Raw genomic sequence first — 27191 nt, 5'->3', positions numbered from 1 at the left:
TAAACACAAAACGCCAATAGCAGTAAACATTTCAATAAAATAGTTGACTGAGTGAAATTTACCTATGAGTAACATTCTAGTGCCTAAACATGATTTGCCTTTTAATGCCATACCTAAACTACTCAATCAATGAATGAAAACATTAATCCCTAGGTTTTTAGGTCTAAATTCACTTGTGCATTTGCAGTGATATCATTTGTTAGTGTCAATGTGTGATGGTTGTGCAACACATTTAGTTGAAGGACGTACTCCTGCTCAGAAAGATTGTGCAATCTAAGAGAAAGGACAGTCATTCTCATTAGTTTTGGCTGCTGCTTCATTAATACTCCTAATGTGTTCCTAAATGTAGGAAACCAAATCTAAGTTATGCCCCATTGCCCAAATGGCTGTACTGAATGCTGCTGCGCCATGCTTACTTAGGCTAAATTTGCAGTAAGATAGATTTTATTTCGAAAACCTGAGGCTGGTTGTATATCGAAAGGGGCAAACACTTTAAAATCATTGTGCGATGCAGTGATAAAGCGAGGCATAAGTTAAACTTATTAAGCACTTATTACCATAAATGTGAAGAGATAAATAACGCAGAGACTGCAAAATGTGGTAATTGCAGATGTTCACTATGCAAATATGTGACAAGTTTATATTTTGAGAGATGAACAGATGTGTAGCCACATTCACGCAAGGGTCTGTTGTATTGCTGCACTATTGTCCAAATCACATATGGAGCAATCATTAACTTAACATTCTAATTGGCAGGTAGATGCAATAGATTTTTAAAGTGGGCTATGATAAGCATAGTGAAAGGTATAGCACATGCGTGTAAAGTTTTTACTGAAAGCATGAAATAGCTACTGATGCTTGCACTTTTTTTTAAATCACATATGGAGAAATCTTGAGCATACAATTCTAATTACTATGTAGATGCGATGCATACTGAAAGAAGACAATGATCCGCATAGTCATTGATGGGAGAGGCACTCCAAAATCAAAATTGTTAGTCCAGCCCACTTCTGTTACAACTAGTATTCAAAGTCCTGGTCCTTTCCTTCAATTCATCAATAGTTAATTCATAAAAATGTTTAGAAAATGTTTTTTTATTTATTGTATAATCCAAACAGATTCATCACAAAGACAATGTGTTTAATCCCAAAAGGAGGAACTTCTTCCGAGCTGTCATTAAATCGAAGTACAAAAAAATCACTAAAAACATGACATATTTAAAAAAAAAAAACAGCAATGGACCGCACACCGCTAGCCCCTTCTCCGGGTCGCCCCTAAGCACTCTGGTAAGTGTAGTACCTGAAGTTCGAAGAATTACTGAAAGTTCGTAAGTGGTTCACCTATGTAGGTGCAAGTAGATACTTGTTGTTCCCCCGATCTCTAGACCCGGGACATGGCCCGGGTTTCGGGATATCTTCCCTCATCAGTAGAGAAAGTCAATAGGGGTGGAAGAGAAGGCCGCCTCGTAACCGTCACGGGCCTCGTTGCCCAGCACGCAGGTGCGTCGTCCAGAAGCTCGTCAGCTTGGGGGGCTCAAGGGAGCCCTTATGTAGAAAAAACAGCAATGGACCGCACACCGCTAGCCCCTCCTCCGGGTCACCCCTAAGCACTCTGGTATGTGTAATACCTGAAGTTCGAAGAATTACTGAAAGTTCGTGAGTGGTTCACCTATATAGGTGCAAGTAGATACTTGTTGTTCCCCCGATATCTAGACCCGGGACATGGCCCGGGTTTCGGGATATCTTCCCTCATCAGTAGAGAAAGTCAATAGGGGTGGAAGAGAAGGCCGCCTCGTAACTGTCACGGGCCTCGAATGCACTAGGCAATCATATTTACTCATACTAGGCCTCAAATTGCTAAAACAACAGTGCCTGACAAGCTGAAATAACTAGAAAATGCTTGATGTACATACAATTTTTATTTCTTGACCTTTCCATGAACATGCTTTTCAAAATAAATAATAGTTGCTTAAATGTTTTTAATATAACTCTGTAAACTCACCTTGGCTGAATCCATTAAATCATTAGGCATCACGCTAGACTCAAAACTAGACTTGACTAAACACATTAAGATCTCGGCAAAGAGTGCTTTCCTTAACTTGAAACTACTAAACAAAATTAAACCTGTCATTCCACCCAAAGATCTCAAACAAGCCACACAAGCATTGGTGTTGTCTCGACTGGACTATGGAAATGCAATCCTCTCGGACTCCGGCAAACTCATCTTGCTCCTCTGAAAACAAACCTCAACGCGGCCACCAGAATGGTCACTGGAATAAAGCATCAACTATGCCGTCGATACGCAGATGATCCTCTCCTTGGAAGGGGAGGATTCTATTTCTGTAGAGGCCCTACACAATTGCCTGCGGGACACATCAAGGTGGCTGAAGGACAATTCACTTCAGTTCAATGCTGGCAAAACTGAGGTGCTTTTTAACACTGGCTCGAGGATTCCCCGACCATTTCCCAATAACTTCTGGCCCCCGGAAACAGTGTCCATTGTACAACCTGCAGAATCTGTCCGTAATCTAGGGGTTATGCTTGACCACAGGCTTAGCATGGAGACCCACGTTCAAAAAACATCGGCCTGCTGTTATGCCATCCTTCGCTCTCTTAGGAAAGTCTTGCCCCTCCTACCCACCCAGGACCGCGCCCAAGTGGTTAGGTGTACCATCCTGAGCAGGGTGGACTATTGCAATGCCCTCCTGCTTGGGTCCCCTGAGTTTCTGTTGGATAGGCTCCAAAGGGTTCAATCTGCGGCCGCAAAATTAGCCTTGGGGCTACCAAGAAGATCTCACGGACCATCTGCCTTGGCACAATTGCACTGGCTCCCTCTTAGACAGAGGATCCAGTTCAAGGCCCTCTGTATTGTGTTCAGGGCCCTCCATGGCTCCGGTCCAGCCCCTCTTCAATCTAAGTTTGTGTGGTATGCTCCTCCAAGACAACTTCGCTCCTCTGACGCGAAACTGGTGGTCATTCCCAGATTTAGGAAGGTCAGAGCCGGAGGTAGATCCTTTGAGGTGGCTGCCGCCAGACTCTGGAACTCCCTCCCCTCCGAGATCAGGCACATTAATGAACTCCTACCGTTCAGAAAAAAGGTTAAAACTTGGCTTTTCCCTGACTAGCCTACTCCCATTTTCTCCACTCCCCGCTTCTTTCTCAGACTCTGTCAGCGCCAGGATGCCTGTAATGGTGACAGTTCGCGCTTTATAAATTCTTAAAATAAATAAATAAATAAAGAAAGAAAGAAATTTGATCACATCTCTCTGGCACTAAAAGAACTCAAGTGGCTACCAATAGAAATGCGGGCGAACTTTAGAACAGCTTTCCTCACACACAAAGCCCTTCACACAGGCAAACCCAAATATCTGGCGTCCAAACTCAGAAAAACGGGTCAGAACAGGACTCTCAGAAGCTCTAATACTCTACTTCTTATCCTGCTAAAAGCAAGAAAACAAAAAACTGCGGTCAGGTCCTTTGCCGGAAATGCGCCCAAAATATGGAACTCTATCCCCCCCACATCAGAACTATTCCTTCCTTCCCTAAATTAAAAAGCCAGCTCAAAATCCTTTTCCTCGGCCGCTCGCTATCGGACAGATAGGAGCAGCTCGGAGTGCTTAAAGCGTCTCTGCTCCTCTCTCCTATGCGGTTTGTCAAGACTTTGTATTTGGAACTCGTCAGCATCCTCTCTACTTTGATTCGTACCCTGAATGTCTTGCTTACTGTATAATGTTTGCTTTCTTTTGCACTGCTCTGCAGTTGTTGTGAAGCGCTCCAATACCTTCCGGTCAGTCTAGCGCTATATAAAACTTCTTAAATAAATAAAATAAATAAATAAAAAGATCACTACTAACACATGTTGGAGAGGAATATGTTCAAACGTTAAAACGGAGTATTTACATTGGAACTTGGCCCTTGTGACGTACTTGTTTTCCAATTAATAGTTGCTGTGCAAAGTGTTTTCTTTTCGTTATGCAGATGTTTCTACTTCTACATGGAGCATGGTTGAAAAATGAATAAACTTGACCAATTATAGGGTTAGAGATGTAGGGCCTAATTTATGGCATTTTGGAGTAGGGCAGGGCAGAAGGTAGTTGGTGTGCTGCCCAATGCCAAAGTAAAAGGACAGGAATGCACCGTATTTAAGAAATACAGTGGATGCCTGTCCTTTCTGTCTGCCGTGGTGCATTTTGGTAGCCAAGCACTAACAATGATGCAAGTGGGCCGCCATTGCAGGCAGGATTGTTTTTACCTTCTTGCATAAAAACAATCCGACAGGATGCTTTCCTCTTTCTATGCGTGCTGCTGAATGCAGCACATATGGAAAGAAGAAAAAACAAGGAGAAATAAACATATTTCTCCTCGTTACCCCTCACCTTGGGAATCATACAGATTTGACACTTCCCTAGGTTTACATCACATTGTAAATCTGGGATAGTGTCAAATTCCATGGGTATTGTAGGGTAAAACCCACCACAATGCCTATGGAATGCCTCCTGGGTGCAGAGTAAGGTGACACAATGATTTGCACTGCGTTAGCTCACTCATGATTTATGAGGCCACTTAAAGCCATGGAGGGTGGCTTTACGTGGCTTCATAAATCTTTATGAGAGCCCTGCATCACCATATACCATTTCACGTGGTGCAAAAGTGATGCAGGGCTCTTATAAATAAGCCTCATGGTTTATATGTAGGAAAGTAGACTTGAATGGGAGAATGTCTCATGTAGTTTAGAAATTATACAACTTTGTTGCAAACTTGAATATTGCTGTCTGTGGACTATTGTATTCCTGTGAGAAGATGGAAAGTGAACGTGTTGTGATGTGAACATCAGAGGTTGATTGGTTGAGATGAGAGAGCAGAAGCAACATTAAGACTGCAACAATATATTTGTGTATTTTATAACAGTGCATGTTCGTAAAGTAGGCTACCACTTCCAAACCCCACTTTTGCTACTTGCTTTATTCCACGCTGCTCTGAAACTCTAGAGTTTCTCGAACCTCTCTTGTTAGGAAGTTCTGTTTTGATTGATCCTTGAATTATTGAACTGATGTCAGAAGCTTTATTCTTGAACTCTTACTCTCTCTCTAACAAGAACTCTTCATGGATTCTGACTGACACCTTTCTATTCCATTCCTAGAATGGGAATCTTTCCTTTATGTAACAGTCCTAATGCATTTGAATATGATTATTTGCAGTGGCGGCTCCTCTGCTATGCTATGGTGGAGGAGTGTCACCCCACTTCTTTCTCGCAGTGCCAGGAGCAAAAACATAAAATCGTAAGAACTTTCAGTTATTTCCATTTTATGTTTCCTATGCAGGTGGGTGGGTGTTCGGTGCTGCTTTGCTAATGGTGCAGGGCAGTGAAGGAGTGGTTTGCCCACTCCTAAGTGCGCACTGACTGTTTGGTCAAACCTATCGGGCCACCCAAACTAGTCATGCACACTTTCCCTGTTCTCCACTGCAGGCTGCAATACAGCCTGCATGCAGAACATGCCCACCCCTCCAGTCCCTGGCTGAGAGCCGTGTCAAAGAACCCAGACCAATCAGAATACTGTCGTGCTGCTATTGGTTGATGACAACAGAGTGCTGTGTTGGCATATAACAATTGTTGTATAAGTGCTGCATTGAGATTGGTTAACGAGTCTTCAAGTATTATAGCTGTAACAGGAATGGAGAAAAGAGACCTGACATCTATGAAGTAGAATCAAAACATTGAACTTGAATTGACTCGCTGAAACAGTTGTTGTTAAATTTTGCGAGAATGAAATGCTGTAAAATATAAAGAGCTTGGTGAAAGGAATGTTAAAATTCCAGTACAGTAAGATGAAGAGGCACCTCCTGTGGGTACACCAGCACATTCAAGTTTAATAACACTTTATGTAGACAATCAAGTCTACCAAAGTGAGAACAGTGTAAGGCAACTGTAATAAAATGAATACCATAGATAAAAAGGTATGACAACTCTGTAAGTAACATAATTCATAAATAGGTTTAAGCCAGAAATATGGTACAACATGGTAAATGTAAATACATTTCTAATGAAATACCCTACTGTTTTAGCAGCATATATAAAAGAGGCATAAAAGACTTCATGAATGGCACAGACAATTTATAAATAGATTCTAGCCATTAATATGGTAAGACCTAACGGTATGATAGCATGTGACATGGCAGTATAAACAAATGTCTGAGAAAGTACACCAGCACATTATTTGATTATGAATATGGGGTTGCATACATGTTTGTGGCTTTGTCAATGGTACAATATCACTGAAAATGAGGGTCCTTCGAGTTTTCCAAAAAAAAGGTACATTCGAAATTGAAAGTCATTGAGAGATTAAGAGAAAAGATATATGAGATGAAACCATCACCTAGACCCACACATTGTGAAGCATTAAATATTTGGGAGAAAATGTCACATATTAAGGCAAAAGAGAAACACAAGAATATAACTGAAAGAGCGGTTCAAAATTATGCAGATGCTAGATGGGATGAGGAACAGCAGAGGAGGATGAAAGCTATAGTTGATGGGACTAGACTGTACTCAGCCATTACGACAGATACACCTGAGCATTTGAAAAAGAATAAAATATAGGGCAATAATGACAAAAAAGATGGAAAGAAGTCAAACACAGATAGTGATTCAGGGGATGAAATTTTGGATGCATTGTTAGTTGCGCATCCACCACTTTATGAGGCCCCTACAGTGAAAGTTGACAGTGAAACAACTTCTAGTGGTATAGTGGCTGCAGCCCCATTTGAACCAAGTGTAATTCAGATTGAAAAAACATTTCAAGCAATCCAAATTGCACCTGTTGGTATAGCACCAACTGTAAGAACACCATATGTTACTGCTTTGATTGTGACTGTTCCTGTACCAGTACCACAAGTTGTGACAGCACAGACTTCAGCAAGGTCAGGTGTGACTGCCCCTGCAAATACTGTCCCGAATGTTGAAGCTCAATGAGCTATAGGAGGAAAGGCTGCGACAGGGTTCCTCCAAACATCGCAAAATTCACAGATTGTTAATTGGACATCTCCACTAATGATTCAATCATTGACTTATGGGCGAAGGATTGTCTTTATGACACCAATAACACAGGGTGAGACCCATTTATTTGAAGATAGAATTTTTCCAACATGCTTTAAAGAAACCACAGGGAATAGAAATACAAAGAGTGCAGAATGTCCATTTACTACAGAACTTGAGAAAGAAATGTGACTAAATGCTTTAAAGTAAAATATTGAATTGGAAGAAATTATTAGGGGATGTTTAGACACTGAGCATGTGAACAAGTATCAAGAGAAGGATTTACTTGAGTAAAGAAATTACAAGGAATGCAGCAATTACACATGATACATTAACTGATTTGGTATGAAAAAATGAGGTTGATCTTTCAAAAAGTGTCCCATTGCAGAAATCTTTCAAGGTACAATTGTATGATGAGGCATTTGAAACAATGCATTCTTCAGGACTGCGATTAGACATAACTGAATTAGAGATAGACGAAGAGAGAGATAGATGAAGCAAATAAAACAACACCTTCAGGTTCCAAAGATGAAAATAAAGCCTCAGATTTTCAATTGAGAGAAATACCAGGTGAAGGATACGTTTATGTACCTTGGAGCAGAGGCAATCATGCAGCATTTACAAATAATTTTACAAAATTGAGAGAGAGAAGCCTGTACAGTGATATACTCAAGTTGACAGACTTGTGAAGATTTCGAAAGTGTAGTGCCAAGTGATTTATGGGCAAAATGTTAAATTGTTGTACAAAATGGCCTTGTCCAGAACCAACGAGATATGCTCACATTAATGCTCCATCTCCTGTGGTAATGAATAAACATAATGAAGTAGTTACATTTCTGAAAGGCAAAGTTCCTCCAAAACATATTGATTGGGAAAAGATAAAAAGAACCTCACATGAGCTTAAGAAATCAGCGCATGAATACTATGAAGCTATTGCTTCAGAAATGTTAACAACAAGGTGGACACGGGCATCACAATAAGAGTGATATGGGATTTTTTATGTCACAGTTTATTGTTGGGTTAAGACCAGAAATCAGTATGCACATACAACAAGGTGTGATTTGCTGGAAGACAAAACCATTAGATGAGATTCCGAGTTATGCAAAGTATTGTAGTGACATACATGAGATAAAACAGAAAAAGCATACAGAGAATTTCATTCTAGCCCAGACGCGGCTGGCTCATAAAGGCTTTCAGAATCAATTGTTTGCATGGAATCAGCGTGTGATGCAAGGTGTTGCTTCATAAACTGGAGTACAAGGTGTTCAAGGAGGATTTAGTGTTTCACAGGGTTGAGGCAGAGGCATTCCAATTGATACATATTCTGGTGTAGATATTGCAACGTTAAAGAAAATGACCCTTTGTCATTTTTACGATAAGATCGGGCATTGAGAGAGGGCATGTAGGCTGAATCCAGATAGATTGGGCCGACAAGGTCAAATGCAAAGAGGTAATCAATTGGTACACTGAGCAAATGCAGGTGCCAGTTGAGAAACAGGTTCTAGTGATGCAGGTTCCACAAACCCTGATGATCCACAAAATATGGGAACCCCAAGATTTAATATGAATTAGATGCAGAGAGCAAATTTGATTGCATTTCAAAAGCTGACCCATAACGCATGTCAATGGTACCCTTCGCTAGATAATGATAGTTTCAACTCTGACAATTCCCAGTGTCTGTGCCTGGGAGTGGAGGAAAATGGCATGCTTGGTGCAGCCCAGAGTGGAGCATTTGTACAAGGAATAGTTACTGGCTACCAAGGATCATTTTTGATCAATCCCAGAGCTACCCCTCTTAGGAAAAAGACCTAAGGTGTATGAGTTACTAATAAAAAGATAACTAATCCAGTTTCAGATAAAGTTCCCCTAACAATAGGTTTATTTGAGAAAAACCACCAATTCGTTGTTTGTGATTCTAGCCCTGTAAACCTACTAGGGAGAGACATGTTGTGCAAGCTAAATTGCACAATTTACTGTACACTGGAGGGTGTTGAATTTCAAATGTTTGGAAATGTGAAATCTAAAATGGCCTGACAAGAAACAGCTATAGGATTTTACCCAGTGAGAACAGTTGAAGAGTTGCCTTCTGATTTAAATGAGACAGCAACCCCAGAAGTATGGGACTTCACAGGGAAGGATATCAGACTGTTTAAAGGTGTAGAACCTCTCAGAGTCACGGTAAAACCTAAGGCTGTATATCCGAGAACACAACCATATAACTTGACTCCAGAGACAGTTCCAGGAATAACACCAGTAATTAAAGACATATTGAGAAAAGGTGTTTTAAAAGAAATTGTTGGAAGCCCTTGCAGCTCTTCAATCATGGGTTTGCAGAAGCCAATGGTAATTATCAGATTGTACAAGATCTTTGAAAGTTTAATAGCATTGCTGCCCCATGTTGTCCTGTGGTACTGAATCCAGCCAGCATTCTATTCCAAATTAAGTGCACTGCAGAACGGTTTACCATTGTGGATATCTGTTAGGCCTTCTTTTCTGTTCCATTGAATGAGGACAGCAACGTTTCTAATCTCTTTTGTATTCCGAGGGAGACTGTTGCCATGTTGCCGAGTTCAGAGCCCATCGATCAGAGAGCCCATCAATTTTCAACCAGATTCAGAAAAATAATGTTGAATTATTGTAGATGACTTACAGATCAGTTCTCTTGCAGTATATTGATGACCTGCTTGTTGCATCAGATGCACGAGAAGTATGTAAACAGGATACCATTGCACTGTTAAAGCACCTAGATGAAAATGGACATAAAGTGTCTCCAGGTAAACTGCGATACTGTCAAAAAGAGGTCCAATAGTTGGAACAAATAATTGAGAAAGATGTCATGAGAGAGAGTAGAGACTATCCCCCAGATGAAACCACCCAGAATACAAAGAGAAGCCAGAATGTTTTTGGGAAGGTTTGACTGTTGTAGACAGAGGATACCAAACTCTTAACTACTAGCTCAGCCTTTACTGAGGCTGACCCACAAAGATATACCTCATCAATTTCCATGAGACAAGTGCTCGAAAGCTTTCCAGAGCTGAGACAAAGTCTCTGCCATGCACCGGCACTAAAACTGCCCGATTACAGTAGAATGTTCACATTGTTTTGCAGTAAGAAGGAGGGCTGCACTTTCTCAGTGCTTACTCGGATGCATAATGATTCACAAAGACCTTTGGCTTATTTTTTTACTACACTTGATCCTGTATCCACAGGACTGCCCGGCTCTCTTACAGTCGTTGCAGCAGTTGGCTTCAGTATTGAGAGATGTGAGAACATAGTGATCGGACATCCCTTAACTGTTATGGTTCCACACTCTGCAGAAGTATTACTCACTTGGATTAAAACCCAGTACATGACAAACAGCAGACTTACAAAGTGAGCACAGCAGATCCTCGCTGCTGAGAATATTATTGCTAAACATTGACACATTTTGAATCCATCTAATCTGTTACTTATAAATGACACTGCCAGAGGAGATTAAGTTGAACATTATTGTCTAGGTGTCTTGAATATATGGTCCAATCCAAGGCTAGACATAAAAGATGAACCTTTGGAAGAGCCTGATTAAGTCATGTTTGTGAATGACTCATATTTGAGAAAATATGAAGACACCCTAAGAACAGCTTATGCTGTCTGTACAATACATGAGATTGTGGAAGCTTCATGGCATAGAAATGCTAGCACAGTACAAGTTGCAGAATCAATTGACCTTTCAAGAGCTTGCAGTTTAACAGCCCAATTGAGTGACTATATTTACAGATAGTCAATATGGGTTTCGTGTTGTCTGTGACTTTGGACAATTATGGTCAAAGAGAGGTTTCATGACTTCATCTGACTCACCTATAATGAATGGCGAACATGTGAAAAGACTGCTTGATGCCCTGAAAATGCTTGCAGAGGTTGCAGTGGTAAAATGTGCTGCTCAATGAAGTGGCAATGGATATGTCACAATTGGAAACAGATATGCTGATGAAGTGCATGGGAGTGTGCATTTGTAGCATGTACATTTAATGGAGCTTACACAATTTAATCTGAAGAGGTCACTCCCTGTTCGATGATGTCAGTAGCTGATGAATGGGAAGAGCTCAAGAGATTGCAGGACAATGTTTCAGACGAGCAGGACTGAATTAGAGCAGGATGTGAGAAAAATTCTAATGACATTTGGATGTCAACAGATGGAAGACCAGTACTACCAGACAGTTTGTTGTTTCCCATGACACAACGTGTCCATGGTCCAACACATCTAGGAGAGATTCAATGGTGAGATTATTCAGGCTGGATTGATTTAACCCCAGATGTAGGATGCTATTAAAAGAACAGTGCCATCAATGTGTAAGATGTCAGCAGCTGAACAAAGGGAAAATAACACCAATAACATTGAGTCACATAGGGAGATCCGGCGGTCCCTTTAACAGAATCCAGATTGACTTTATCGAGATGCCAGTCTGTAAGAGGCTGAGCTATGTACTGGGTATGGTGAGCATTTTCTCGTGATGGGCGGAAGTCTACCCAACAAGGAGAAATGACAGTCTCACTGTGGCTAAACTGCTTTTGTGAGAGTTGATACCCAGGTATAGGTTATGGTTTTTCTGGAGTCAAATTGTGGGGCTCTTTTCAACAATGAGTTCCTAAGGATACCTTGTGCAGCATTACAGATCAAGCAGAGATTGCACTCTAGTTATCAACCAGAAGTCTTTAGAATTGTTGAACTAATCAATGGAACCATAAAGTCCCAGTTGGCAAATGTTTGTGCTGCCACATCACTGAAATAACACAAGATGCTTTGCCTTTGGGATTGATGGGTCTCAAATGTTTTCCTGACAGGAAAATATGGTTATCTCCACACAAGATGGGGATGGGGCATGCAATGAGACTGCTGTACCTGCAAATGTACTTTTTAACATCACAGATGACATGATATTTAATTATTGCAAATGATTGGCTGATGTGGTGTATCCTGTCTCTCACCAGATTGAAGCTGCTATATCAAACCAGCATCAAGAACAGTGCCACAACCATGGTTCTGGGGACTGAGTGTTGGTGAAGAAGCATGTGCTGAAGTCTTGCTTGGAACCTAGATTCAAAGGCCACTTCCAGGTTATTCTCATCATAAACCCTGCTGTTTAGTGTGCTTAGTCACTAGTAGTCATTTGTTTATACTACTTTTCGCACTCTTTTTATGTCTTGGGAGTAAAGAGGTGCACATTAAAGTTTTTTACCCCTTCACTATCCAATTTTACCTGTTGATACACATCTGTTCACTTTTTGATTTTGGAACTGCTATTCAGTTGAAATCCAACACCCTTACATACCATATAAATCACTGGGACTCACATGTTAGATTAGGCCTATCCATCTGCCAATCCGCTGTGGGTATACAGTTCTACCTTCATGGTGTGAAGGATCCCAGATGATGAAGGGCGTTTTCAGTCGATGACTGATGGGAATTTTTTCACAAAGAATAAATACCCTAGGTGTGATTTCATTGGTCCAGTTGATTAGTTAAGTTTATTCCATCTTCTCTCACACAGATACTTAGTTTGTAGTTCCCTTTTTTATTGACCAACTGCTACTTTTTTGTTGGTATAGTGTGCTGATGCACCAAACTAGGTACATGCTTTGCACACTTTAAGAGTAAGACGTCCAAGAACACTAGTGACAGATTCACTGCACACTGGACAACTGCAAGGATCAATAACACAAGAGGGTCAACAACAAGAAGAAGAAAGGAGTGAAGAACGACAAACAGTCACACCAATTCGGGCTCTTGTGATTCCACAAGGTGGCATTGAAGTTTCTGAAGGAGAAAAAGTAGAAGAGGCCAGTTCTTAACCTGAGAAAACAGTTGAGACAGCATCAGAACAAATAACTGATCCGAGTGAAACAACATGTACTGAAGCAAGAAAGGTCACCCATTATGCTGAACGGCCACAACATTATGGACAAAGGAAATTAAAATCAAGTGTGCCAGATGATTGCATACCATCGACTATTGCTATAGAAACTGAGTCAAGTGGTGTAAGTGACACAGAAGAAGATCAACAAACACTGAGAAGATCAAAAAGAGTGGGAGTGCCTTGGTGAAAGTATTCTGCATCTGAATGGACATACTATACAAATCAAGTGCTGAATGTGTCAGTGCTCAATTTGAGTAATCTGAAATCTGAACTGTTTGAGACCCTATGACATCACACTTAAAAAAAAATTCGGAGAAAGCTGTTTAAAAAAAGATTTCTGAGTAAAAGAAACCAATGTTGAAAGACACTAAGAGAGACAATATTGACTGAGAAAATGCAAAAGACTGAAATAATTTGTTTTTGTTGTAAGAAGATTCTCATGGCCCCAGGCTGCAGTAGAAGAGCAGGGTTAACATGTAGAAGAAGACATTGTAGGGTTGGAAATAACTATACAAAGATCATTATGAATTTAATCTGAAAGAACTAATTGCTAAATGTAATCAAAGAAATTGCTTTAAGAAAATCTGAACTGAACTGTTTAAAAAAAAAAATCTTTTTATTGAAACAAAAACAACAATACACAAACTGAAAAAGTGACCAGTGTGCCATGGGTATCTGCAAACCATAAGCAGAGAATATAGACTTCCATCATTACAGAAAATATAAAGGAGTACGTGTAGTGCGCTGAAGCGACATCCAATTCCTCACGGACAGGATCTAAAGCCAGTGGTGCACAGATGTCCCCACGGTAAGCATTCCAAACATCCCAGATCTTCCCCCATTTACGGGGTCTTCCCCTGGCCACATACACAGACCTCTCCCGGAACATGCACCAGTCAAGGTCCTCCATCCATTTCCCAAGCTGAGGAGCTCGACTAGCGCCCCATAGTTGTGCAATATTACGCTTGGCAATCATGCATGCAAGAGTGACCCACAGTTTACTATGGCTCGAGAGGTCAGAAGGTTCCCAAACATTGAGCAGGCAACGGCGTGCTTCCAATGCAAGCTGTACACCCCACACCTCACTCATTTTCTCATGTATCTTATTTCAATAGTCACTGACCTCCGCGCACTCCCACAAGATATGCATAAACGTTCCAGTCATCCCACACCCTCTGTGACAATCTGCATTCATAGCCAGCCCCATCCGCAACAACCCGGGGCCTGTGGTGTAGGATCGATGAAGAATCCTAAGCTGCACCAGTCGAAGTCTCATGGAGACTGCTACTACATGAGGGGAAGACACAGCCTCCCCCCAATCTTCTTCATCCAGGACCAAGCCATCAGCGACCCACTGTTCCCTAAGTTTCACCAAGGGATCCTCAGTATGGTTGACCAGCTTCCTATAGACCAGGGAAATCGCCTTGGTAGGGAGGTACCCATCCAACAGTCGGTCCTCTAGCGGGGAGGCCACCGGTGGCTTCACATCACAAGGAATAGCCGCCACCAGCGCATGCTTAATCTGTAGGTAACGGTACAGCTCGCTCTCATGTAACTGGTGCCTGACCTGCAGTTCCTCGAATGTTACAATCCCATCCTTGCCCCACAAGTCTCGCTCCTGCGAAATTCCGATTAGATCCCAGCGATCGAAACCCTTCGATTTCCACAAACCACCTAGTCCCTCCGAGTTCCACAAAGGCGTGGCCATTGTTATTCTACCCTCCCATTTAAGAGCACGATTGGCCTCATGCCAGACTCGCGTCGCCACCGACATCGGACCCACCAGAGGAATCCTGCCACGTCTAGCGTACAAAACCCTAGCGTACTCACTCCCCGGTATCTGGCCTCGATCCATAGCAAACCCCGGGTCAACCGGCGAGCCGTAAATTGCGTGGTTAATAGGAGCTAGTTGGGAAGCCCAGTAGTATTTCCTAATATTAGGCCAACCAATCCCTCCGTCGTACCAGGGTAGCATCAATTTAGATAGCGCAATCCGTGGTTTCCCTTCCCAGAGAAGTCGGCGCTGCAAAGATTCAATCTCGTTGAAGTATGAGGGGGGTACTGGATCGCAGGAATTCTGTAAAGTGTACACAAAACGTGGGAGAGCCATCATCTTAAATAGAACCGCCCGACCTAACAAAGAGAGCGGCAATTCCCTCCATCTTGCCACATCGCAATGCAGTCTGGCCAAGGGGGGTCCCAGGTTAGCACTGAACCTCACTTTAGGATCCTTCGAGATTTGAATTCCTAGGTAGCAAAAGCTCACTAGTTCTACCTTCACTGGACAGTTCGCTGGTACCCTAGGCGGATCACCGCTCAACACGAAGAGGACCGACATCGCCCAATTAATGGCAAAGACGAGTACCTCCCATAAATAGCCAAGATGTCCAGGAAAACAATCAAGGAATGTCGGGGGAGGTTAAATACATAAGAATGTCATCCGCATAGAGCAAGATTTTATCCTCCCATTCCGATGTCCATCGCAGCCCTTTAATTGATCTGTCCCACCGTACCCAAGCCGCGAGCGGCTCCAGGGCCAAAGCGAGCAAGAGTAGTGAGAGGGGACAGCCCTGACGGGTGTCCCTCCCCAACGGGGAATCCCGGGACTTATGGTTGTTAAGGACCACTCGACCCAACGGAGCAGAATAAAGAAGACGAATCCAACAAATAAATTTGGGACCAAACCCCAGCTTCTCCAACACCGCAAAAAGGTAAGACCACTCTACCCTATCAAAGGCGGTTCGTGAATGCGGGACGCCCCCGCCACTACTCCATGAAGTCGACGGAGATTTAGGGCAGTATTCCGGCGCAGCATGAAGCCAGACTGATCCGGATGCACCAGCGTCGTAATAACCTTCACCGATCGGGTAGCGAGCAACTTTGCCAGCACCTTAGGTTCCACCTTCAAGAGGGAAATCGGTCGATAGGAGGGGCAATGCGCTGGTCATAGGGCAATATACCGTTATCTCTACTCTCGACATACATATCTTTCAAAAATGGAGCCAGTCGGTCGGCGTGCAGTTTATACAATTCTATGGGGAGACCGTTCAGGCCAGAGGCCTTCCCGGAATGAACCCCCCGAAATTCTGCTCTGGGTGTTAGCATACTGCACCTTCGCCCTATCACGCGCCAGGTTCTTATATTCATCCCTAAGAAGCCCGAGGCGGTGCTCCGCCCCCGGGTCCCCATCAGAGGACACTTCCCTCTCCAAGGCTAACAACTCCACCTCAATCCTGTCTATCTCCGCCCTGCTCTTCTTCTTCTGCCCGGAGATTAGGGAGAGCGCCTCTCCCCTGACAACAGTTTTATAGGCCTCCCACAGGGAGCATCCTGAATCTACCGTCCCCGCGTTCTCCTGAAAATAACTATCAGTGACACGCACCAATTCCTTCTTAATAGTGGGGTCTCTCAAGCGTCATGCGCCTATCGGGGCTACCAGAGCCACATCACCTAGTCCCATTTTTAGTTGAAGCCAGATCGGTGAATGATCGGACACTCCTCTTGCCAAATGACACACTTCCTGAATAGAAACCCCTTGGGACGCCGGCACCAATATATGGTCAAGCCTCGAGAAAGAGTGATGTGCCGCGGAAACATGCGTGTATTCCGAGTCACCGGGGTGTCGGAGTCTCCACCCGTCAACCAAACCAGTCGCGGAGACAAAATCCGCCAGCCACCTACGGGAGGGCAACAACACACGGGAGGGATGCCTGTCAAGCTCACCATCCATCACAGCATTAAAGTCTCCTCCTAGTACCATATTTCCAATGGGCAATGTAAGAAACACCCTGCTCAGATCACGAAAGGTATCCACCTGCAGTGCTGGAGGGACATAGATAGATAGAAATGTAACAGTCCTACCCTCCCAAAGTCCCGAGATGCCGACATAGCGGCCCCGGTTATCAGACCAAGTCGCCTGGATAGTAAGCGGAAAGGAGTTCTTCACCAGTATCCCTACCCCCCTAGATCCAGAAGTAAAACCTGCGTGAGCCACCAGTTTATAACCCCCTCGATGTAGTGCCATACAGCGCTTGCCCATAAGGTGGGTCTCCTGTAACAGAACCACATCTGGCGAGCACCGTCTAATTAGTTGCCCCACCGTAGCACGCTTAATCTTATCCCCCAAGCCATTCACGTTCCAACTGAGGACGGAAAAACCCAATCCCAATCTAGTGGAAGCCATACTTATCTCTCAAAGGTTCTGAAGCATTCCACGGCACCCATAGCAGACACAGGCCACATACAACAAACAAACCAACAAACAAAAAAACCCAGGACCCAACCCCCCAACCCCCCACCCTGCACCCCTGCATGCAGCATATGCACATTCCCAACTAGCAGTGTGCCTGTCTCCCCAAGACTAACTACAATTATCTAAACGTAGAAAAACGGAGGCGGACCTTACAACAGGCCGCCAGCCTCCACAATCCCAAACCCGATCACATTTTCCCCGCCCAAAATTGTACAATTAGAGTTAAAAAATAACAAAAAATGGGGATTAAGAATGCCCCAATCGAACCAGCACTGCCACCACCAATGTCAAGTCGGCACAAGCACAGAATAAAAAGTCACTGTTCCTCGTTTTCCGCCCAGGCGCCTCCCTCTGAGTCCGGTCCCCGGACTCGGTCTAGCCAGTCCACTGCCACGTCGGGATTGTAAAAAAAACACGTTTTTCCTTCGTGTTCGATCCGGAGACGAGCCGGGAACAACATTGAGTACTTCATTTCCGAGGCCCGCAGCCGCCGTTTGATTGCCATGAAATCTGCCGCTGTTTCTGTACCGACTGAGTGAAATCGGGGAAAAACAGTAAGGTAGCGTTCTCAAATACCAGCGGTCCCGAGGACCGTGCCGCCTGCAGGATAGCGTCCCGATAGTGGAAATTCAGGATCCGTGCTATCATGGGACGAGGAGGCGCCCCCGACTTCGGGCGGCTGCCTGGAACCCTGTGGGCCCTTTCCACCTTGAAAAAGTTGCTTAGGCCCTTGGGCTTGAGATATTTGAGGATGAGATCCTCAACAAAGAGATCCGGGGCCAGGCCCTCCAACTTCTCCGGTACTCCCAGAGTGCGAATATTATTGCGCCTCGCTCGTCCCTCATACTCGCCCAACTTTCAATCAAGTTGAGTCCTAGCCGCCCTGAGGTCTCTCACCTCCCGCTGCAACTCCGACACATCGTCAATGAGGCTTGATGTTTTGATCTCTGACGTCTTGACCATCTCTATGGTTTTCGTAAGATCCGCTCTTATGAGACCCACCTCGATTGACACGGTGTCCAATTTAGTGTCCATCTTACCCAAGGAAGACTGGACCCCGGTAATCGCCGCCATTAGGTCCTTCATCGTCGGGTCCTCACCGGTGGGATCACTCTCCTGACCTCCCACCGGAGCACGCTTCTCATCGACCGGGGAACCCTTAGAAAAGTTGTACTTGTCCAGTTTGTTGGACTGAACCAGTCTGGTAGTCCTAGATGTTTTTGGCAGTGGTGTTAATGGAGTACTTTGTGGGACGCAAGTAACTTTCCGCAAAAATTCATTTTCTACTAATGTCAAAGACTTTAGGTTTCGAACCCCCATAATTCCGATCCATAGAGGGATGAACTTAATACCTTCATTCCGTAGATCTCTAAAAGTGGGCTAATAGGTTTAGTTGTCGAAGTTTTAAACTTTTTCAAGAGTAGTCCTGACTGCTGCTGATGCTTAAGTGCAGCCAGTCCAAGTTGGCTGTTCAAACGCATATCCCTCTGCAGGGTAACCCCCAGATAAGTAAAGGCGTCAACCTGTTCTAGTGGACAATTATTCATATAGATATTTCCTCTAAAGGGCTTAAAAAATTTGGAAGGCTTATGTTCGTTGAGAGTCATAAACTTTGTTTTGGCAGTATTTATTTCTAGCCCACGCAGCAGGCAAAGGTCTTCGAACCGCCGGAGGGCCCGCTCAAGACCACTCGGTGTTTTAGAGATTTGAGAGATTATCAAGGTATCGTCCGCAAACATGAAGATTGGGACTCGGCTACCTGCCATCACAGGGGCATCGGTTGGGACCAGGGAGAGGTAGTCTGCCACCCTGTTCACGAAAAGCGAGAACCCTGACGCACTCCCCGCTCAACGGGGAAGGCTTCCATAACCTCCCCCTGTCGCCCCCACCGAACCCGAGCGAAATTATCCTCATGTAAGCGCACAACCAAGGTCAACAGCTCTGGTGCCATCCCCAGCTCCTCCAGGACTCGCCATAATTTGCAGCACGGCATTAAATCAAATGCTGCCCTCAAATCGACGAACACAGCATATAATACCCCTTTCCCCAGAACAACCGTACGCCAATAGAGAATAATAAACCGAAAGACTTGGTCAATCATGCTCGTCTTAGGACGAAAGCCTGCCTGGTATGGGCTCAAGATATTCATGCCATCCATCCAAGTCTGTATTTTTCCCAAGACCAATCAACCCATTATTTTCTGAATGGAGTTGTTTAGGCTAATAGGCCTATAATTGCCTGCAAGAGACTTATCCCCTTTTTTATATACAGGCACGATTTCGGCTCCCTTCCAGGAGTAAGGGACAGCCATCCCTTGAGCTATGGCATTTTCTAAAGAAACGATATATAATCGCCAACTTTGTTTATCATTCAGAAACAAGTCAGCAGGGACGCAGTCCATGCCCGGGGCCCGTCCCTCTGTAACTAACTCTAGTGCCCTATCGACCTCCCATAAACTAAAAGCGGCGTCTTGATAAAATGTGAAGGACGGATCGCCATCATCTCTATTGGAAACGTCTCTGTTGTAAGCATATTGTGGCTTGAAATCATCGATCCATGCACTTTGGGCAACATTATTCTGTGGGCAATTTTTTTTTTTTTTACTCCCATCAACACCCACCTCCCAACAAAACCGCCATTGTGGTGTTAGTAATAATAACAATATTATTAAGGATTCATTTTACACCAGATAGATTTAGAGAAGCTTATGTCTACACATGAAACTAAAACATATGCACACACAATAGAGGTGGTAAAATGGAAGGCATCATTTGTGAATTACAAGAAAGAAGACTACACAACTAATGTTTATTCTAGGTTAGTTCAATAATACACACAGGCTTAAGATGCAAAGAACTGTTATTGTCTTCGCACACTTACCTTCATCAGCTGCAGAGGAAGTGACTTATCACCACATATCTTTGTCATATGCAATCACATATAGAATTTTGCTTTGGCTTAGTTTATAGGCAAGAATACGTTGAAAATTATTACTCAAATTATGACATGATTCTTTCAACAGTTCCATTACAGAAGAGCATGAATCTACACCCACAAGCAAAAGAAATAGACACACCTTAATATTATTTTAGGCCATCCCTGCCCATGGAAACTGCCTTACAAAAACCATGTAACCTGCTTAATGAAACCCTTAGGGAAGGTATTTATTATGACATCACAGGAAAGGAGAGCAAACATTTAACATAGTGCAAACAGAGAGGAAGAACTGTTGAAAAACATTTGGAAGAAAGAAGATGAATTTAAAAAGAAAATGGTTTACCCAAAACTGAGAATAGACAGTAGACAAAGGGGGAAAATATCAAAATAGAAATAGACATGTGGCAAATAGTAGTTGTGAACACACTTTTGAAATTATGGGGTTACATGTCAAAATTTACAATGAGGAAAACAGTCATTTCAGGAGTTTATTTCATTTGTGGACAAGATGCTTATTTTCAATTGCCTGTGGATTGGGAGGGTGTTTGCTATTTAGCTTCTTTGTTTCCAAAGATAATTCATGTATATAGATTAGATACTTTAACAATGACACCATCACACATATATACACGTAGCATAGGTGATGGAACACAACTAGTTGGAGATATTTTGGGAGCAATCATTCCACCAGTAGAAGTTATGTTAAATGACGAAAAGATTAGAAAGCTTTCAACAGTTGTGGACAAGCTGCCAACCAGTACTTCTGGAGCTTTATTAATTGTTAGCATAGAATTGGTGGCTATTAGATGATTGGGTTTTTCAAAATCGCTTAGCATTAGAAATTATATTCACAGAGAAAGGAGGAGTCTGCAAAATGCAGAGAACTCAGCACTGCTGTCCATATATTCCTTATGAGTGTGAGAAAATTCAAGAATTCACCAAAAACATTTCAGATGTGAAACCTAAACTAGAAGCATTTGAAACACTTAGATCTTGATTACGATGTCCTTTGGAGTTGCCTTAGACTGACATCGCTGCAGATGGGGATCCGATCGACCTCAGGTCGGCGGTTCCGTCAGCCCAATTAGGATGCGACCGCATGTGATTCGGTCACAAACTTTAATTTTTCAATGGGAGCTTGTGCGACTGGCCAAACCTGCCCGCAGCACATGCTCCCATTGTAAAAATGAAGTTTCTAAACATCCCTGCACCGTGAGGCAGTTACCTCGTGGTGCCTGCCACATGGTGCTGGGACGTGAAGGGGCACAGCGCCCAATGCGGAGGGCCAGGGGCAAGGGGGCCCTGCCAGAGGCCCCCAAAGACATTTTCCAACAGTAGTTCCATGCTGGAAAGGCCAACATGGAACTGCTTTCGGGAAGTGCAATCATAATCCCAATGGCAGAAACTCTGTCATTAACGGATTATGAGGCCTTTCCAACTGGCTGACCGCCTCAAGGAATCCCCCAACTGTTTAAACTCTGACCGTCGTCATTGTAATACGGCAGTCGGAGTTTACACCTACAATGTCAGTCAGTAAGCCCGTGACAAGTGGTCGGAGGCTTTCAGACAATATTCTAATTAGGCTCCTAGTATTTTTGAAACTTTTGGTGGAGTAGTGTCTGATATTAGAAATTGGTTTGCTGCTACTGGAGGAGGAATTCTGCGAGCTATATTTGTGCCAGTATTATTACCAAGGCTTTGCTTATGGATATTAGTTGTTATTTTCAAAGGTTGCAGATATTTTATAAATAGGACAAAGTGCAGAGAAAGAAGCATACAGATAGAGGAGGGATTATCATTAAATAATCACATAAATCAAGAATACAGGAGATTAAAAGAATATGAAAGATTGAAAAGGAAGAGACAAAACTGAACTGAGGAGGAGAGTGAACTTTAAAGATTCATTTGTGAAAGTATGATGGTTACATAACCATCAGAGGGGGTAGTTGCAGAGGCATTTAAAATTATTAAAGAAAAATGTTAATTACGTGCAAAGCTAATGAGATTTATAACACAAAGTTAATGTAAAAAATTGCACTGGCAATCATATATACTCGTACTAGGCCTTAAATGACTAAAATGACAATGCCTGACAAGCTAACATGACTAGAAAAAGCTTAATATGCATGAAATGTTTATTTCATGACCTTTCCATGAACATGCTTTCAAAAAATAAATAACAATTGCCTAAATGTTTTCATATAACTCTGCAAAATGTTTCTACTTATACAAAGATCACTGTTAACACTATTAACACATGATTATAGATTTGCCATTTGGTGAAGTAACAAAAGAAGTTCATACACAAAAATGCAGCATTTAAACTTGAACTTGACTCTTCTAACATAGTTGTTTTTCCAATGAACAGATGCTGTGCAAAATGTTTTAATTTCATAATGCAGATGTTTTTACTTCTACATGGACCATTGTAAATAAAATAACGAACATGATATATTGGAAGATTAGAGAGGTAGTTTACACAGGCAAAAGTAATCTTAAAGAGGAGTATGTCTCATGTTTTGTATAGAAATGATTGAATTTAGTTGCAACCTTAGAAATTGTCTGTGTGTAGTAAGGTACAATAGGGCCCGTGCTAGAGTCTCCATTTTAGCTACACATTTTAACTTGACATCTTTTGTTAATGGTGACCTTTTACATACTTTGCACTTACATGATAATGTACTTAGAAATTCTTCAGCAAGAAGCATATTTCTTAGTAAGTGTTATTATCATATTGCCTGTACACTCTGTCCAAGGCTACAAACATTGAATGCAATGTCCTTGCATTTGATTGTCCGGTTAGAAATGGTTCTAGGGCTCCAGACTAACCATCGCCATTAGCCCTGCACCTTTGACGGTGCGATTGGAACAGTTCTTTTATTATATAAACTGCCTTTGAGCCACATTCAGCAGAGGAGCCCATTTGCTGGGATTATCCTGGAACTTTGTGCACTGTGACAGAGATGCAATCCTGGTGACTCTAACCTTCAGCCTGCAAAGGACGATAGCCCGCTCTTCACCAGATCTGCTTCCTGACTCATACACAGTTATGAGGGGTTAGGTTGTCCCAAGGGTAAGGCAGAGGGTACTCCCACTATCCTCTTGATAATGTAGGTAGTATTATATCAGAGTATAAATCTAATCATAATCACTCAGTAATGTTATAATAATTGAACTGTTTATCTTTTTCACCATTCTTGTAATTGGGGAACAATGCTTTGTTTCATCCTCCTAATAACTGCAGCTCATACTTTTTATACAAGAAGACAGTTGTTTTAATAAATGTTTGAAAAGCCAATTCACTTATTTCTTGTGTTTCACTTGGGCATGTAAAAGTAAACAATGAAAGGGTAGATCAGTTTCCATGATTTCCTTGTACAATTAGAGTGCTCATATTCAAGATTGCAAATACCCTCTGGTACACTGATAAGTTTAGGAGTTCAGATGGGACACTGTGAGCTGCTAGGAATTTGACCAACATATTCTGATGATATATGTGGACTCAGTCCCCATATTCTGACATTTATTTTGCCCAGATACACAGACCCACTTAACTCATAGGAACCATATGACATAGCGCTATCAATGTTCTAGTTCAGGTATTAATTTAACGTGTCTCCTGAGAAGTTCTTGCATGTGCCCAAGGTTCCTTTTTACCTTATATGGAGAAGTTTGTGGTCTTAGGGGTTAATCCTTCTCAGCCTAATAGGAAACTTTATTTTTGTAGGTTGTTCACGCATTAACAGTTAAAAGGCTCTCCCACTACAGTACTTTTCTTTCTTTTAAATACATTCATTAAAGATGATGTGAGCAGGAATTATTCCTATTAATTGCAGACATGCTGTTAGAGCACTACTACAACAACAAAGTATCCCTCTCACATGGAGAGATGTTATTTTCTTGGTAGAGGCCCACGAAGTATATGTTACTTTTCCAGCAGTTAATGCCGATTCACAGAACATTCCACACATACACTCTACCTGCATTACCAGGCAAATATAGGGCTTATGATGATTCGGAAATACTTTTAACATATCAGGAACATTCAAACTGGTTCCAAGGTGCCCTCCCACATACACTAAACAATGAAAGTCGGGGTCCCCTCAGCAATGAAGGAGCAACTGTCATGAGTCCTAATTCAGCCATGATTACAACAATTTAGTTGCACGTTGGTCGATATACTAAAGCATGTAATGATACTGTTTTCACATTTATTATTTATATTTTTTTCTTGTATCCTGAACCATAGCTTATTCATATGCTTGTATTCAGAACCATAGCAAGTATTGGGCATTGTCAAGCACGAGGATGCAAATGAGAAGCTTTGGAGGCTAAACAGTTTCCACATTCTAACAACGTGCGTACATGTCAAACTGTCAAAACGTGAGCACTTGTTAACCGACAAACGTGATATGCATGAGTCAGTTTGTTGCTTCTCATGCTTGGTAACCAAAACCTATTTAAACCACTCCCAGCCCTTTGAATTTTGCTTAGTCTAGTTTGTTTGAGTCACTTACCTGTAACCAGCTTCCCTTCTCCAGCGTTGGATTCTTCGTCTGCGACACCATCGGAGAAGCCCTCCCCATCTGATGATCTTCTCCTGTGGCTGGCTCTATTTCTGGTGAGTCCCTCACCTCATTCCGTCCTCCTTCCGGTCCCCCGCCTGGGAATTCTAGAATCTAAAAAGGAAACAAATAAAGACCTGAGTGAAGACGTCGATAGCGCACATTAAAATCTCATCTTCAGGACGTGTAAGTCAGAGATTTCTGGTGAGTTATTTCATTTATTTAAAGACTATCATTCTTTAAAAAGGATCTCATCGGATTACTTTGGAACATTATTAATTAAACTTTTGTTCTAAGAACATTCATGCAGTTTTTACTGAATATAAGGTAGTCTTAACCTTTCAAGTCTTTCAAGCTGTGCATACAATCTAACTTAACCCCTTCGACGCTCATGACGAGCCCAGCTCGTCATGGAGTTTCCATTGGTTTCAATGGAAATTACATGGCAGAACATCAGGTACCCTTAGCATCCAAGTGGTTAAAACAATTCAAATCTGCAGAAAACATAAACCAATAGTCTGTTTTCTTAGGTTTCCTCTATTGAAGTAATCTTTCGTTTTTAGGTGTTTTCCTTCGCATCAGAGCTGTTGCATGCATGTAATTAAAACAGTACCTCACTTTCTGGTGTTTTTATCTTTTTTTCTTCCAGGAATCCAGATGTGGCTTTGAGATAATGCTGCAATCAGACGATCCTGGAGGAGGCTTACTTGTCCCAGGTGCGGTGAGTATCAGGTTGCCTTTGCACAGTTTCTGTTGCTTCCCAGGCAACGTGACAGTGGTAGTGTTTGGTGCGTCCCCTGGAACTATTTGTGGATGACAACCATGCAGGCAATAAACGGGAAACATACCCTGCATTATTGTCAGCGAATTCCATGACCCAAAACATTTAAGACCAATCCCCTTCTACAGTGAGTATTAAGCATCATAAATATTGCTCCCTGGTCTGGTTCATCCTCTCAGCTTGGCCATCCATTTGCGGGTGGTAAAAAGAAAGAAAAGAGATGCACATCCATGTCTAAGGATTTACATAGCTCTTTCCAAAAGTGGGATACAAACTGATGCCCCTGATCTGTGATGATCAAAATGGATGGCAGGCCGTGTAAATGCACCACATGGGGGCAATTCAGAAGCCGAATGCAGCCATTTTAAGGATACAAAAGGAACCACAATGGTGAGAATGGTAGTAAGCTCTGTTTTGGTTTTAGGTAGTTCGACTACAAAGTCTAAAGAAACTGTGTGCCATGACTTGTTGGTACAGGTATAGGATGCAATAAACCACTTGGAGGAAAATGGGATGTCTCTCCGTGGGCACAGATTGAGCATAAGATACGTATTCCTGTGTATCCTTAGACATGCATGGCCAGTAGGAGTCTCTTCGCAATTGTTCTAAGGTTTTGGGATATCTTGGATCATTAGGCAGCAAATGATCCGGACATAAATATAGTGCTTGGTATTGATGTCCTTTAGCAGGTAAGTACCACTTAATATCCTTAAATGTATCTTGGAAATTAAATTCTGTACTGCTAGTTGACCACTGTTCTCGATTTTTGACATGCAGATTTTTTCCGCATAAAGATGGATGTCAATACCAGACCTTGAAAACAGTTGGCTGGTAGAATTGGTTTGGGGTATTCTGAGTTTTTAGAGTCATCATCTACCCATATCCTAGATAATGCACCAGCTTCCGCGTTTTCCTTGCTTCAACATGAATTACTAAATTATAAACATAAAAACCAATGTCTGTCTTAACTGATTGGTAGTAAGTGCTCCGAATGATCATAATTTTTCTAATTACTCTAGTCAGTATATATGTTGACTTTGTGCTTCGCTCTTAACAGATATTGGGGCCATGAGAAAACTGCCTTATTGCCAATAACTCTATATCCACAATTATATAGTTGTGCTCTGCAGGGAGCAGCTTACAGAAGTTATAAGCTATAGGGTGGAGTTTTCCTGTGTTTGGTATCTCATTGAGATAATATACCACCTAAGGCAGTTTGAGAAGCATCTGTTTTTACAACATAAGGTTGTTCTAGATTAGGATGGGCAATATGGGTGCTGTGGTAAACGTTTTCTTCAATGTCTGAAAGGCTTATTCAGCACCGTGATCCTAACTGAACTTCACCTCTTTGTGTATTAATCAGGAGATTGGAGTAATGAGCTCTCAGAAATTGGCTATGAACCATCTGTAAAAATTAGCAACCCCCAAGAAACCTTGGATATACTTCACTGCAGATGGGGATAGCCACTGCAAGATGGATTCTACCTTTTTTTGTGTCCATACTAACCCCCTTAGGACTCAGAATGTAACCCAAAAATTCTATCTTTGTGGTGTGAAAAGCTCAACTCATTTCTCGAGTTTTATCTATAGATTAAGTATTCTGAGTTGTAGAAGAATGGCATGGGCCTGTTCAATATGCTCTGATAGTGAGTGAGAATAGATTAGGATGTTGTTAATGTAGACTGTACAACATATATCTATGAACTCTCTCAACACTTCAACAATGAATA

This window comes from Lissotriton helveticus, chromosome 10 (genome assembly GCF_964261635.1).
Source record: "Lissotriton helveticus chromosome 10, aLisHel1.1, whole genome shotgun sequence".
NCBI classification, from domain to species: domain Eukaryota; kingdom Metazoa; phylum Chordata; class Amphibia; order Caudata; family Salamandridae; genus Lissotriton; species Lissotriton helveticus.
The sequence above is the reverse complement of the archived record's forward strand: the minus strand, read 5'-3'. Positions refer to the sequence as shown.